The 15,327-nt window shown below is 38.2% G+C and overlaps 11 non-coding genes across 11 annotated transcripts; all 11 read right to left on the bottom strand.

The window, feature by feature from the left end:
* Positions 1-4,639: 4,639 nt before the first annotated feature.
* Positions 4,640-4,712, bottom strand: trnav-cac (transfer RNA valine (anticodon CAC)). Its single transcript has one exon. It is a non-coding gene; the product is annotated as a tRNA-Val (tRNA).
* Positions 4,713-4,853: 141 nt separating this feature from the next.
* trnav-aac (transfer RNA valine (anticodon AAC)) lies at positions 4,854-4,926 on the bottom strand. The gene has a single exon. It is a non-coding gene; the product is annotated as a tRNA-Val (tRNA).
* Positions 4,927-5,273: 347 nt separating this feature from the next.
* On the bottom strand, positions 5,274-5,346 carry trnav-cac (transfer RNA valine (anticodon CAC)). The gene has a single exon. It is a non-coding gene; the product is annotated as a tRNA-Val (tRNA).
* Positions 5,347-5,914: 568 nt separating this feature from the next.
* On the bottom strand, positions 5,915-5,987 carry trnav-uac (transfer RNA valine (anticodon UAC)). Its single transcript has one exon. It is a non-coding gene; the product is annotated as a tRNA-Val (tRNA).
* A 6,349-nt stretch (positions 5,988-12,336) lies between these two features.
* Positions 12,337-12,409, bottom strand: trnav-aac (transfer RNA valine (anticodon AAC)). Its single transcript has one exon. It is a non-coding gene; the product is annotated as a tRNA-Val (tRNA).
* A 986-nt stretch (positions 12,410-13,395) lies between these two features.
* Positions 13,396-13,468, bottom strand: trnav-uac (transfer RNA valine (anticodon UAC)). Its single transcript has one exon. It is a non-coding gene; the product is annotated as a tRNA-Val (tRNA).
* A 355-nt stretch (positions 13,469-13,823) lies between these two features.
* trnav-aac (transfer RNA valine (anticodon AAC)) lies at positions 13,824-13,896 on the bottom strand. Its single transcript has one exon. It is a non-coding gene; the product is annotated as a tRNA-Val (tRNA).
* A 429-nt stretch (positions 13,897-14,325) lies between these two features.
* trnav-cac (transfer RNA valine (anticodon CAC)) lies at positions 14,326-14,398 on the bottom strand. Its single transcript has one exon. It is a non-coding gene; the product is annotated as a tRNA-Val (tRNA).
* A 347-nt stretch (positions 14,399-14,745) lies between these two features.
* trnav-aac (transfer RNA valine (anticodon AAC)) lies at positions 14,746-14,818 on the bottom strand. The gene has a single exon. It is a non-coding gene; the product is annotated as a tRNA-Val (tRNA).
* A 141-nt stretch (positions 14,819-14,959) lies between these two features.
* On the bottom strand, positions 14,960-15,032 carry trnav-uac (transfer RNA valine (anticodon UAC)). Its single transcript has one exon. It is a non-coding gene; the product is annotated as a tRNA-Val (tRNA).
* Positions 15,033-15,173: 141 nt separating this feature from the next.
* On the bottom strand, positions 15,174-15,246 carry trnai-aau (transfer RNA isoleucine (anticodon AAU)). The gene has a single exon. It is a non-coding gene; the product is annotated as a tRNA-Ile (tRNA).
* Between the last annotated feature and the right edge of the window lie 81 nt (positions 15,247-15,327).

The following is a 15,327-nucleotide window of genomic DNA, read 5'->3' on the forward strand; positions in this document are numbered from 1 at the left end:
CATCCCATTCATTGATTATGTCAAAAATAGCTTCCCCAGGTAAAAACCCTGGAATTACCTCATAAGTATAATCTTTTATTTGCCGTAGACCTGCACTCATAAATACTTTATTATACAAAACTTTTTCTTTGTTCTTGATTTTCTCATTCAGAAATATAGGTTGATTCATAATCAGGTCAATATGTCCACATTCATAATATACATTAGGCAACAACTCTGCCCATGCATTTAGCACCTCTTTATAAAAATCTGGTACCTTTTCAAACATTGCCCTTTTAAGCCCCATCAATAAACCATTATCCTCACAACCACCACTCTCCTCTAAGTAGACTCTAAAGAAGTGTTTCCAGCCATAATCTTCACTGTCATACAAATATTTCTTTACTGTTTTTATCCTAATAGCTTTTCTTTTGACACCTAAATCTACAAGTTTTAAACCTCCATCCACATAGTCAGCAATCAATGTTTTCTGAGATATTCTCACTCCTTTACCATCCCATATAAAATTTGACACCACATTATTCAATTCATTTAGGACCCACTCCGGCATGTCCAGGACTCCCAAAACATACACAAATTTGGATAATACCAAAGCATTTGCAACAATTACTTTCCCTTGTAACTTTAGTTTTCTATTTTTCCAGAAATTCAACGTTAGCTTGACTTTATTAAGGATCCCAGTCCAAGTTATATCTTTTGCCTCTTTCTCCTTTACACCAATGTTTACTCCCAGCACTTTAATAAAATCCTTTGCGCTCTTGAATGGAATCTCACACCCGTTTACATTGATATCCCCAACAAACATTATTTCAGTCTTCTCTATATTAACTTTAGCACCCGATGCCTTGCCATATATATCTATGATCCCCATAATGCTTCCAATACTTTCTATATCCTTCACAGTACAAGTAGTGTCATCAGCGTACTGATGTACAACACTGACACCACCACCTGGGATTCCAACACCCCTTACTTCTTTATTACTATTTATCAATGTAGCTAACGGTTCTGTAGAAACACTGTACAGCAGAGCTGACAAAGGACAGCCCTGCCTTACTGACCTCTCCACAGGGAAAGTATCTGTTAACACTCCGTTACATTTAACACAACTTTTAGCCCCACTATACAACAGGTTGATCCAAGATACAAACTTTGGCCCAAACCCAAACCTCTCCAAAGTCTGTAATAAAAAGCTGTGCTCCACTCTATCGAAAGCTTTGTTAAAGTCCAAACTTAAAACTATACCACCTTCATTTTTCATTTGATTAACAACATCCCTAATTGTACAAATTACATCTGCAATATCTCTTCCAGGTATGCCGTAGGCTTGTGTTGATTCAATAATACTCCCAATCACCTTTTTCATCCTATTCGCTAACACTTTAGTCAGTATCTTATAATCCGAATTTAGAAGGCTAATAGGCCTATAATTTTCTAACTTTAATCTACTGCCCCTATTTTTGAATAAGATCGTTAACATTCCAGTTGACATAGACTCAGGGATTTCCTTATTCTCTTCCATATAATGAAACACCCTCACTAAAATGGGTGCCAAAATATCTACAAAGACTTTATAGAACTCATTTGTTAAACCATCCAAACCCGGACTTTTATTACCTTGCGTGCTAACAATTGCTTCCTTGATTTCCATAATCGAAATCTCTTCATCACACATCATTCTATCTGCCTGCGATACTTTGGCACTAATTGTATCCAACACTTTTACAACACACACTTTATCTACATCATTCTTTTTGTAAAGATTTCTGTAAAAGGTTTCAACTGTCTCTAAGATCCCAACAAAATCGTTTACCTTTACACCTCTTTCATCTTCCAACTCTACAATGTAACTCTTAGTTTGTTTTCTTTTTTCCAGACCCAAAAAAAAGGATGTACATTTCTCTCCCTCCAAAGCGTACTGTGCCCTGCTCCTAACAATAGCACCCAAACATTTATTTTTTTCATAACGACCCAGCTCTGCATGGATTTTCAAATAATTCACAACATCATAGTCTGGATCCGTATCAGCCTTTTCAAGTTCATGCAACATCCTATTCCTAAGCATTATTTCTTTCTGCTTATCTAAACGGTTATGATTTTTTGCGTACCTAATACTCCTATTTTTTACTTTTACTTTCACTTCCTCCCACCATAAACACACATTCTCTTTTAACAGTACATTAGACATTTCATCATTAATACATTCAACAATTTCATTTCTATATCCTTCCTCCTTTAACAGACTGGCATTTAAACACCAGACACCTCCCCCTCTCCTCTCCACACCAAAACCCATTTGAAATGACATTACTGCATGATCACTATATGCTGTAAAGGTATATGACACCTTCTTAACATTCTGCACCAATTCTTGTTTTGCTAGACATAAATCAATTCTGCTTTGTTTTAATTCCTTTAGAACCACCTGCCTTCTAGAGAATACTCTTCTGTTTGGATTTTCAGCCCTCCATATATCTACTAGATTCTCCTCATTCATAAGTTTCCATAATGCATTTCTAGAAGAGTCATATCTGAATTTAGCACAACTAGAGGCATCCATTCTACTACACCTCACATTAAAATCTCCTATCAGTATACAGTTTTCTGAGCACAGTGTTTTTAATTTGTGAAACATTTCTCTCCTTTCAGATTCAATGTTTGAAGCATAAACATTAATTAAACGAAAAACTACATTTTGAACTTCAAATTCAATTACAATAAGTCTGCCATCATTGTCAGCATATATTTCTTTTACATTTTGCACCACATCATTTTTTATCAAAATAGCCACACCACATGTTTTATCCCCTCCATGACTACAAAAAATTAAATCTGACCATTTACTCTTAATCTCCTGCATTTTGGAGTCTGTCCAATTGGTCTCTTGAAAACACAACATGTCTGCCTTAACAGACACTAATACCTGCTCAAATTTGCTCATGTTTCTCAAACTGTTACCATTTAGGGATGCGACTGTAATCATTATGAATGTGTGCAGAAGTATAATCAGAGCCAAACAAGTCCTTAAAAATCCTACTTTTTCTTTTTTCCAAAACCCATCATCTCCCTGGTTTTCGACAATGACCTCTTATTTTTTACAAACAACTGAAGATCCTCACTATCTATTTCATCATCCGTCTCTTTATTTGGATTTTTGGGGGGAGCGGCGGGGAAGCCTTTTGAAAAGTGCGCTTTAACAGTGCCCGTGACTTCAGTGGACCCAGCCCACTCTTTGGTGTAATTTTTACACAGGCTTAAAGCTGGCTCAGGCACCTGAGAAGCACCTTGCACCATCTCTACCTGTGTATGTCTTTCACCCATCATGTGCTGCTGTTCCACCTTGTCAGCAGCAGAGACTAAAACGGCGTCTCGTGCTTTGCCAGGAGACATTACAGGCTCTTCAAGCTTATCTGCCACTGTCTCTGGAGTCACACTCTCCATGTCACTCTCATCCTCCCTCTCCATAGGCACACTCCCCTCTTCCTCAGACGTGAGGTCCATTGTTTGCAAAAGTAAGTGATTTTCTCCCTTATTACAGCTACATCTAACTTTAGGTCTGTCACACATTTTGCACACATTTCCTATGTTCCGACATTCTCTGGCATAATGCCCTTGTTCACTACATTTGTGGCATGTGAATTCCGGACATTCCTTAAGTATGTGCCCCGGCTGAATACATAATCTACATACCTTCACTTGATTGTCGTGGATTACACGAAAATATTCAAATCCCTCGACAGTGTTAAATTTTGTAGAATATGGCAAGGATTGCACATTGTCTGTAAACTTTACCTTGCAAAATCTTGTCCCATCTACAATGTCCGTTCCTGGCCACATCCTCCTCTTGATTGGCGTGGTCGCCTTCACCTTCCAGCCTTTTAGTTTCTCTTCTATCTCCTCATCCGTAATGTATGCGGGCAAGTTCAAAAAGGACACCACCAGCTCATCGTTCCCTAGTTCTTTAGCCATGATTTGACAGTTCTTTATCTTTAGCCCGTCTATTAGTCTTTCTTTTCCATTTACATGAGACATTGTTACTTCATACTTATTCCCGTCTTTCATTCGACATCCCAGTATTGTTCCGCAAACTTCCTTTATTCCTCTCAGCAATTCCATCGTTGTTATTTTCCCTTCTCCACTTATTTCCACGTTCACCGTCAGTTCCTTCTCATATGTTCTTTTTTTCAGTTCTTCGTTTAACATTCTGATTTCACTGTTGTCCTTTCTCGTCGTCGTTTGTATTCTTGATGTCGAAGCCATGTTGTCCGTCCGGTTATTTTAAGCAATATCCCCCAAACAGCTCACGCTGATGGGGGACAATAGCAAAAACGTTTCACAGAAACTTCACTACAGTCACTCACAAACTTTCAAACTTATAAGTCAACTAGACCTCCAAAAAAAACGATATTCTCTCTCAAGCACTCAGACACCTGCTTCTCTTCCACTTCCTGAAACTCCAAAAAGGGGCGTGTGAAGCAAACGTGATAACCACTAGACCACAGAAACTACTGCTTGATTTTCCTGCAAGAAGTAAACCGAATTTTACAGATATTCAGGGCACGTATTCGAATTTCCAAAATAAAGAATTCATGAAATTTTCTGTTACCACTACGGTAAATCAGAACATGTCAATGAGCGTTGTTTCCGCCCGGTTTCGAACCAGGGATCTTTCGCGTGTGAAGCAAACGTGATAACCACTACACTACAGAAACTGCTGCTACATTTCGCAGCGAGGAGTAAACCAAATTTTACAGATATTCATGGCACGTATTCGAATTTCCAAAATACAGAATTCATGAAAATAACAATTCTTTGTTGAAAGTACAGGACCTACTGCATGTGTCAAAGAGCTCTGTTTCCGCCCGGTTTTGAACCGAGGACCTTTCGCGTGTTAAGCGAACGTGATAACCACTACACTACAGAAACTTCTGCAACAATTATCTGCAAGGAGTAAACCGAATTTTACAGATATTCATGGCACGTGTTCAAATTTCCAAAATTAGGCATTTATGAAAATAACTATTCTCTGTTAATAGTAGAGTACCTACTGCACGTGTCAAAGAGCACTGTTTCCGCCCGGTTTCGAACCGAGGACCTTTTGCGTGTAAAGCGAACGCGATAGCCACTACACTACAGAAACTGCTGCTTGATTTTCCTGCAAGGAGTAAACCGAATTTTAAAAATATTCATGGCACGTATTCGAATTTCCAAAATAAAGAATTCATGAAATTTTCTGTTACCACTATGGTACTTCAGAATGTGTCAATGAGTGTTGTTTCCGCCCGGTTTCGAACCAGGGACCTTTCGCGTGTGAAGCAAACGTGATAACCACTACACCACAGAAACTACTGCTACAATTAGCTGCAAGGAGTAAACCGAATTTTAAAAATATTCATGGCACGTATTCGAATTTCCAAAATACAGAATTCATGAAAATAACAATTCTTTGTTGAAAGTACAGTACCTACTGCACGTGTCAAAGAGCTCTGTTTCCGCCCGGTTTCAACCGAGGACCTTTCGCGTGTTAAGCAAACGTGATAACCGCTACACTACAGAAACTGCTTCAACAATTATCTGCAAGGAGTAAACCGAATTTTACAGATATTCATGGCACGTGTTCAAATTTCCAAAATTAGGCATTTATGAAAATAACTATTCTCTGTTAATAGTACAGTACCTACTGCACATGTCAAAGAGCACTGTTTCCTCCCGGTTTCAAACTGAGGACCTTTCACGTGTAAAGCGAACGTGATAACCACTACACTACAGACACTGCTGCTACATTCAGCTGCAAGGAGTAAACCGAATTTTACAGATATTCATGGCACGTGTTGAAATTTCCAAATTTAGGCATTTATGAAAATAACTATTCTCTTTTAAAAGTACTGTACCTACTGCAGGTGTCAAAGAGCACTGTTTCCGCCCGGTTTCGAACCGAGGACCTTTCGCGTGTAAAGCGAACGCGATAACCACTACACTACAGAAACTGCTGCTTGATTTTCCTGCAAGAAGTAAACCGAATTTTACAGATATTCATGGCACGTGTTCAAATTTCCAAAAGTAGGCATTTATGAAAATAACTATTCTCTGTTAATAGTACAGTACCTACTGCACGTGTCAAAGAGCACTGTATCCTCCCAGTTTCAAACTGAGGACCTTTCACGTGTAAAGCTAACGTGATAACGACTACACTACAGAAACTGCTGCTTGATTTTCCTGCAAGAAGTAAACCGAATTTTAAAAATATTCATGGCACGTATTCGAATTTCCAAAATAAAGAATTCATGAAATTTTCTGTTACCACTATGGTACTTCAGAATGTGTCAATGAGTTTTGTTTCCGCCCGGTTTCGAACCAGGGACCTTTCGCGTGTGAAGAAATAACAATTCTTTGTTGAAAGTACAGTACCTACTGCACGTGTCAATGAGCTTGTTTCCGCCCGGTTTCGAACCAGGGACCTTTCGCGTGTGAAGCGAACGTGATTTTTTTTTTTTTTTTTTTTTTTTTTTTTTATTATCAAAAATGTTTGTTTACAATATTTACAGTACAATCTACTGTTTACAGTACAATCCACAGAGAACAATACAGAAGACACTAGACTAACAGAGGCAGGTGAACAATTCACCCCCTATCAAATTATCAACAAAGAAAATATCAAAACAGTGCTTTCAAAAATTATAAGTGATACCTCCACTCTCCTCTCGTGAAATTAACCCACTCCCTTCAACAAAAGACTCATCAAAATGTTCCATCCCATAATTAAACAACATATCTATGTGTTTACTGAACAGTGCTATAAAGATACTCCACACCTGAACCCTCTTTCTGTCAAAAGAAACATAATTCCTCCTACAAAAAATAGCATACCTCACAAAACTCAAAACCATATTCAACAAACACACATTAGCACCCTCACATTTACCAGACACTCCAAATAACAAAAGTTCCTCCCACGCATACTTTTTCACGAAATCTCCCCCCCAGTTTCTACATAACATTTCCTTAACTTTACAAAAAAAATATTTTAAATCCTCACATTCTATAAACAAATGCATAAGAGTTTCCGGGAAACGTCCACATACGTCGCATTCCCTTTCTATCTCACAATTAATTTTCTTTAGCACCACCTTTGTAAATATTCTATTATGTCTTAGTTTGAAATCATTATTTTCACACTCCTTACTATTATATTTTACATTTAAATTTCCCCATATCTTTTTTTCATCCAATTCCGGAAAAACTACTTTCCAAAATTTCTCAGCAGCCGGCCTTCTACACACTTTTCCTACCATTATTCTATACAATCTTTTCACTGGTATACTAGATAAATGTACTTTCTTCTTACTGCTACCAATGAACAAATTAGGAAATACAAATAAATCTTCTCTTTCAACTTCACTATTTATTAAATCAACCCATGCTCTTGGTATACTATTCTTTATCTTGTCATACATATTATTCACTGTTCCCCTTCCCACCTCTTCATCCCATTCATTGATTATGTCAAAAATAGCTTCCCCAGGTAAAAACCCTGGAATTACCTCATATGTATAATCTTTTATTTGCCGTAGACCTGCACTCATAAATACTTTATTATACAAAACTTTTTCTTTGTTCTTGATTTTCTCATTCAGAAATATAGGTTGATTCATAATCAGGTCAATATGTCCACATTCATAATATACATTAGGCAACAACTCTGCCCATGCATTTAGCACCTCTTTATAAAAATCTGGTACCTTTTCAAACATTGCCCTTTTAAGCCCCATCAATAAACCATTATCCTCACAACCACCACTCTCCTCTAAGTAGACTCTAAAGAAGTGTTTCCAGCCATAATCTTCACTGTCATACAAATATTTCTTTACTGTTTTTATCCTAATAGCTTTTCTTTTGACACCTAAATCTACAAGTTTTAAACCTCCATCCACATAGTCAGCAATCAATGTTTTCTGAGATATTCTCACTCCTTTACCATCCCATATAAAATTTGACACCACATTATTCAATTCATTTAGGACCCACTCCGGCATGTCCAGGACTCCCAAAACATACACAAATTTGGATAATACCAAAGCATTTGCAACAATTACTTTCCCTTGTAACTTTAGTTTTCTATTTTTCCAGAAATTCAACGTTAGCTTGACTTTATTAAGTATCCCAGTCCAAGTTATATCTTTTGCCTCTTTCTCCTTTACACCAATGTTTACTCCCAGCACTTTAATAAAATCCTTTGCGCTCTTGAATGGAATCTCACACCCGTTTACATTGATATCCCCAACAAACATTATTTCAGTCTTCTCTATATTAACTTTAGCACCCGATGCCTTGCCATATATATCTATGATCCCCATAATGCTTCCAATACTTTCTATATCCTTCACAGTACAAGTAGTGTCATCAGCGTACTGATGTACAACACTGACACCACCACCTGGGATTCCAACACCCCTTACTTCTTTATTACTATTTATCAATGTAGCTAACGGTTCTGTAGAAACACTGTACAGCAGAGCTGACAAAGGACAGCCCTGCCTTACTGACCTCTCCACAGGGAAAGTATCTGTTAACACTCCGTTACATTTAACACAACTTTTAGCCCCACTATACAACAGGTTGATCCAAGATACAAACTTTGGCCCAAACCCAAACCTCTCCAAAGTCTGTAATAAAAAGCTGTGCTCCACTCTATCGAAAGCTTTGTTAAAGTCCAAACTTAAAACTATACCACCTTCATTTTTCATTTGATTAACAACATCCCTAATTGTACAAATTACATCTGCAATATCTCTTCCAGGTATGCCGTAGGCTTGTGTTGATTCAATAATACTCCCAATCACCTTTTTCATCCTATTCGCTAACACTTTAGTCAGTATCTTATAATCCGAATTTAGAAGGCTAATAGGCCTATAATTTTCTAACTTTAATCTACTGCCCCTATTTTTGAATAAGATCGTTAACATTCCAGTTGACATAGACTCAGGGATTTCCTTATTCTCTTCCATATAATGAAACACCCTCACTAAAATGGGTGCCAAAATATCTACAAAGACTTTATAGAACTCATTTGTTAAACCATCCAAACCCGGACTTTTATTACCTTGCGTGCTAACAATTGCTTCCTTGATTTCCATAATCGAAATCTCTTCATCACACATCATTCTATCTGCCTGCGATACTTTGGCACTAATTGTATCCAACACTTTTACAACACACACTTTATCTACATCATTCTTTTTGTAAAGATTTCTGTAAAAGGTTTCAACTGTCTCTAAGATCCCAACAAAATCGTTTACCTTTACACCTCTTTCATCTTCCAACTCTACAATGTAACTCTTAGTTTGTTTTCTTTTTTCCAGACCCAAAAAAAAGGATGTACATTTCTCTCCCTCCAAAGCGTACTGTGCCCTGCTCCTAACAATAGCACCCAAACATTTATTTTTTTCATAACGACCCAGCTCTGCATGGATTTTCAAATAATTCACAACATCATAGTCTGGATCCGTATCAGCCTTTTCAAGTTCATGCAACATCCTATTCCTAAGCATTATTTCTTTCTGCTTATCTAAACGGTTATGATTTTTTGCGTACCTAATACTCCTATTTTTTACTTTTACTTTCACTTCCTCCCACCATAAACACACATTCTCTTTTAACAGTACATTAGACATTTCATCATTAATACATTCAACAATTTCATTTCTATATCCTTCCTCCTTTAACAGACTGGCATTTAAACACCAGACACCTCCCCCTCTCCTCTCCACACCAAAACCCATTTGAAATGACATTACTGCATGATCACTATATGCTGTAAAGGTATATGACACCTTCTTAACATTCTGCACCAATTCTTGTTTTGCTAGACATAAATCAATTCTGCTTTGTTTTAATTCCTTTAGAACCACCTGCCTTCTAGAGAATACTCTTCTGTTTGGATTTTCAGCCCTCCATATATCTACTAGATTCTCCTCATTCATAAGTTTCCATAATGCATTTCTAGAAGAGTCATATCTGAATTTAGCACAACTAGAGGCATCCATTCTACTACACCTCACATTAAAATCTCCTATCAGTATACAGTTTTCTGAGCACAGTGTTTTTAATTTGTGAAACATTTCTCTCCTTTCAGATTCAATGTTTGAAGCATAAACATTAATTAAACGAAAAACTACATTTTGAACTTCAAATTCAATTACAATAAGTCTGCCATCATTGTCAGCATATATTTCTTTTACATTTTGCACCACATCATTTTTTATCAAAATAGCCACACCACATGTTTTATCCCCTCCATGACTACAAAAAATTAAATCTGACCATTTACTCTTAATCTCCTGCATTTTGGAGTCTGTCCAATTGGTCTCTTGAAAACACAACATGTCTGCCTTAACAGACACTAATACCTGCTCAAATTTGCTCATGTTTCTCAAACTGTTACCATTTAGGGATGCGACTGTAATCATTATGAATGTGTGCAGAAGTATAATCAGAGCCAAACAAGTCCTTAAAAATCCTACTTTTTCTTTTTTCCAAAACCCATCATCTCCCTGGTTTTCGACAATGACCTCTTATTTTTTACAAACAACTGAAGATCCTCACTATCTATTTCATCATCCGTCTCTTTATTTGGATTTTTGGGGGGATCGGCGGGGAAGCCTTTTGAAAAGTGCGCTTTAACAGTGCCCGTGACTTCAGTGGACCCAGCCCACTCTTTGGTGTAATTTTTACACAGGCTTAAAGCTGGCTCAGGCACCTGAGAAGCACCTTGCACCATCTCTACCTGTGTATGTCTTTCACCCATCATGTGCTGCTGTTCCACCTTGTCAGCAGCAGAGACTAAAACGGCGTCTCGTGCTTTGCCAGGAGACATTACAGGCTCTTCAAGCTTATCTGCCACTGTCTCTGGAGTCACACTCTCCATGTCACTCTCATCCTCCCTCTCCATAGGCACACTCCCCTCTTCCTCAGACGTGAGGTCCATTGTTTGCAAAAGTAAGTGATTTTCTCCCTTATTACAGCTACATCTAACTTTAGGTCTGTCACACATTTTGCACACATTTCCTATGTTCCGACATTCTCTGGCATAATGCCCTTGTTCACTACATTTGTGGCATGTGAATTCCGGACATTCCTTAAGTATGTGCCCCGGCTGAATACATAATCTACATACCTTCACTTGATTGTCGTGGATTACACGAAAATATTCAAATCCCTCGACAGTGTTAAATTTAGTAGAATATGGCAAGGATTGCACATTGTCTGTAAACTTTACCTTGCAAAATCTTGTCCCATCTACAATGTCCGTTCCTGGCCACATCCTCCTCTTGATTGGCGTGGTCGCCTTCACCTTCCAGCCTTTTAGTTTCTCTTCTATCTCCTCATCCGTAATGTATGCGGGCAAGTTCAAAAAGGACACCACCAGCTCATCGTTCCCTAGTTCTTTAGCCATGATTTGACAGTTCTTTATCTTTAGCCCGTCTATTAGTCTTTCTTTTCCATTTACATGAGACATTGTTACTTCATACTTATTCCCGTCTTTCATTCGACATCCCAGTATTGTTCCGCAAACTTCCTTTATTCCTCTCAGCAATTCCATCGTTGTTATTTTCCCTTCTCCACTTATTTCCACGTTCACCGTCAGTTCCTTCTCATATGTTCTTTTTTTCAGTTCTTCGTTTAACATTCTGATTTCACTGTTGTCCTTTCTCGTCGTCGTTTGTATTCTTGATGTCGAAGCCATGTTGTCCGTCCGGTTATTTTAAGCAATATCCCCCAAACAGCTCACGCTGATGGGGGACAATAGCAAAAACGTTTCACAGAAACTTCACTACAGTCACTCACAAACTTTCAAACTTATAAGTCAACTAGACCTCCAAAAAAAACGATATTCTCTCTCAAGCACTCAGACACCTGCTTCTCTTCCACTTCCTGAAACTCCAAAAAGGGGCGTGTGAAGCGAATGTGATAACCACTACACCACAGAAACTACTGCTACAATTAGCTGCAAGGAGTAAACCGAATTTTAAAAATATTCATGGCACGTATTCGAATTTCCAAAATAAGGGATTAATGAAATTCTTTGTTAACACTATGGTACTTCTTGAATGTGTCGATGAGCGTTGTTTCCGCCTGGTTTCGAACCAGTGACCTTTCGCGTGTGAACAAACGTGATAACCACTACACTACAGAAAATGCTGCTACATTTACCTGCGAGGAGTAAACCGAATTTTACAGATATTCATGGCACGTATTCGAATTTCCAAAATACAGAATTCATGAAAATAACAATTCTTTGTTGAAAGTACAGTACCTACTGCACGTGTCAAAGAGCTCTGTTTCCGCCCGGTTTCGAACCGAGGACCTTTCGCGTGTTAAGCGAACGTGATAACCGCTACACTACAGAAACTGCTTCAACAATTATCTGCAAGGAGTAAACCGAATTTTACAGATATTCATGGCACGTGTTCAAATTTCCAAAATTAGGCATTTATGAAAATAACTATTCTCTGTTAATAGTACAGTACCTACTGCACATGTCAAAGAGCACTGTTTCCTCCCGGTTTCAAACTGAGGACCTTTCACGTGTAAAGCGAACGTGATAACCACTACACTACAGAAACTGCTGCTACATTTAGCTGCAAGGAGTAAACCGAATTTTACAGATATTCATGGCACGTATTCGAATTTCCAAAATACAGAATTTATGAAAATAACAATTCTTTGTTGAAAGTACAGTACCTACTGCTCTTGTCAAAGAGCTCTGTTTCCGCCCGGTTAAAAACCGAGGACCTTTCGCGTGTTAAGCGAACGTGATAACCGCTACACTACAGAAACTGCTTCAACAATTATCTGCAAGGAGTAAACCGAATTTTACAGATATTCATGGCACGTGTTGAAATTTCCAAATTTAGGCATTTATGAAAATAACTATTCTCTTTTAAAAGTACTGTACGTGTCAAAGAGCACTGTTTCCGCCCGGTTTCAACCGAGGACCTTTCGCGTGTAAAGCGAACGTGATAACCACTACACTACAGAAACTGCTGCTTGATTTTCCTGCAAGAAGTAAACCGAATTTTACAGATATTCAGGGCACGTATTCGAATTTCCAAAATACAGAATTCATGAAATAACAATTCTTTGTTGAAAGTACAGTACCTACTGCACGTGTCAAAGAGCTCTGTTTCCGCCCGGTTTCGAAATGAGGATCTTTCGCGTGTTAAGCGAACGTGATAACCGCTACACTACAGAAACTGCTTCAACAATTATCTGCAAGGAGTAAACCGGATTTTACAGATATTCATGGCACCTGTTCAAATTTCCAAAATTAGGCATTTATGAAAATAACTATTCTCTGTTAAAAGTACTGTCCCTACTGCACATGTCAAACACCACTGTTTTCGCCCGGTTTCGAACCGAGGACCTTTCGCGTGTAAAGCGAACGTGATAACCACTACACTACAGAAACTGCTGCTTGATTTTCCTGCAAGAAGTAAACCGAATTTTACAGATATTCATGGCACGTGTTCAAATTTCCAAAATTAGGCATTTATGAAATTAACAATTCTCTGTTAATAGTACAGTACCTTCTGCACATGTCAAAGAGCACTGTTTCCTCCCGGTTTCAAACTGAGGACCTTTCGCGTGTAAAGCGAACGTGATAACCACTACACTACAGAAACTGCTGCTACATTTAGCTGCAAGGAGTAAACCGAATTTTACAGATATTCATGGCACGTATTCAAATTTCCAAAATACAGAATTCATGAAAATAACAATTCTTTGTTGAAAGTACAGTACCTAGTGCACTTGTCAAAGAGCTCTGTTTCCGCCCGGTTTCGAACCGAGGACCTTTCGCGTGTTAAGCGAACGTGATAACCACTACACTACAGAAACTGCTGTAACACTTACCTGCAAGGAGTAAAATGAATTTTACTGATATTCATGGCACGTGATGAAATTTCCAAAATTTGGAATTTATGAAAATAACTATTCTCTTTTACACGTATTCGAATTTCCAAAATACAGAATTTATGAAAATAACAACTCTTTGTTGAAAGTACAGTACCTACTGCACGTGTCAAAGAGCTCTGTTTCCTCCCGGTTTCGAACCAGGGACCGTTTCCTCCCGGTTTCAAACTGAGGACCTTTCACGTGTAAAGCTAACGTGATAACCACTACACTACAGAAACTGCTGCTTGATTTTTCTGCAAGGAGTAAACCGAATTTTAAAAATATTCATGGCACGTATTCGAATTTCCAAAATAAAGAATTCATGAAATTTTCTGTTACCACTATGGTACTACAGAATGTGTCAATGAGCGTTGTTTCCGCCCGGTTTCGAACCAGGGACCTTTCGCGTGTGAAGCGAACGTGATAACCACTACACCACAGAAACTACTGCTACAATTAGCTGCAAGGAGTAAACCGAATTTTAAAAATATTCATGGCACGTATTCGAATTTCCAAAATAAGAGAATAATGAAATTCTTTGTTAACACTATGGTACTTCTTGAATGTGTCGATGAGCGTTGTTTCCGCCTGGTTTCGAACCAGGGACCTTTCGCGTGTGAACAAACGTGATAACCACTACACTACAGAAACTGCTGCTACATTTAGCTGCGAGGAGTAAACCGAATTTTACAGATATTCATGGCACGTATTCGAATTTCCAAAATACAGAATTCATGAAAATAACAATTCTTTGTTGAAAGTACAGTACCTACTGCACGTGTCAAAGAGCTCTGTTTCCGCCCGGTTTCGAACCGAGGACCTTTCGCGTGTTAAGCGAACGTGATAACCGCTACACTACAGAAACTGCTTCAACAATTATCTGCAAGGAGTAAACCGAATTTTACAGATATTCATGGCACGTGTTGAAATTTCCAATTTTAGGCATTTATGAAAATAACTATTCTCTTTTAAAAGTACTGTACCTACTGCACGTGTCAAAGAGCACTGTTTCCGCCCGGTTTCGAACCGAGGACCTTTCGCGTGTAAAGCGAACGTGATAACCACTACACTACAGAAACTGCTGCTTGATTTTCCTGCTAGAAGTAAACCGAATTTTACAGATATTCAGGGCACGTATTCGAATTTCCAAAATACAGAATTTATGAAAATAACAACTCTTTGTTGAAAGTACAGTACCTACTGCACGTGTCAAAGAGCTCTGTTTCCGCCCGGGTTCGAACCGAGGACCTTTCGCGTATTAAGCAAACGTGATAACCACTACACTACAGAATCTTCTTCAACAATTATCTGCAAGGAGTAAACCGAATTTTACAGATATTCATGGCACGTGTTCAAATTTCCAAAATTAGGAAT

The sequence above is a fragment of the Salmo salar genome, unplaced genomic scaffold, assembly GCF_965601325.2.
Source record: "Salmo salar unplaced genomic scaffold, fSalSal1 ptg000588l, whole genome shotgun sequence".
Lineage (NCBI taxonomy): Eukaryota > Metazoa > Chordata > Actinopteri > Salmoniformes > Salmonidae > Salmo > Salmo salar.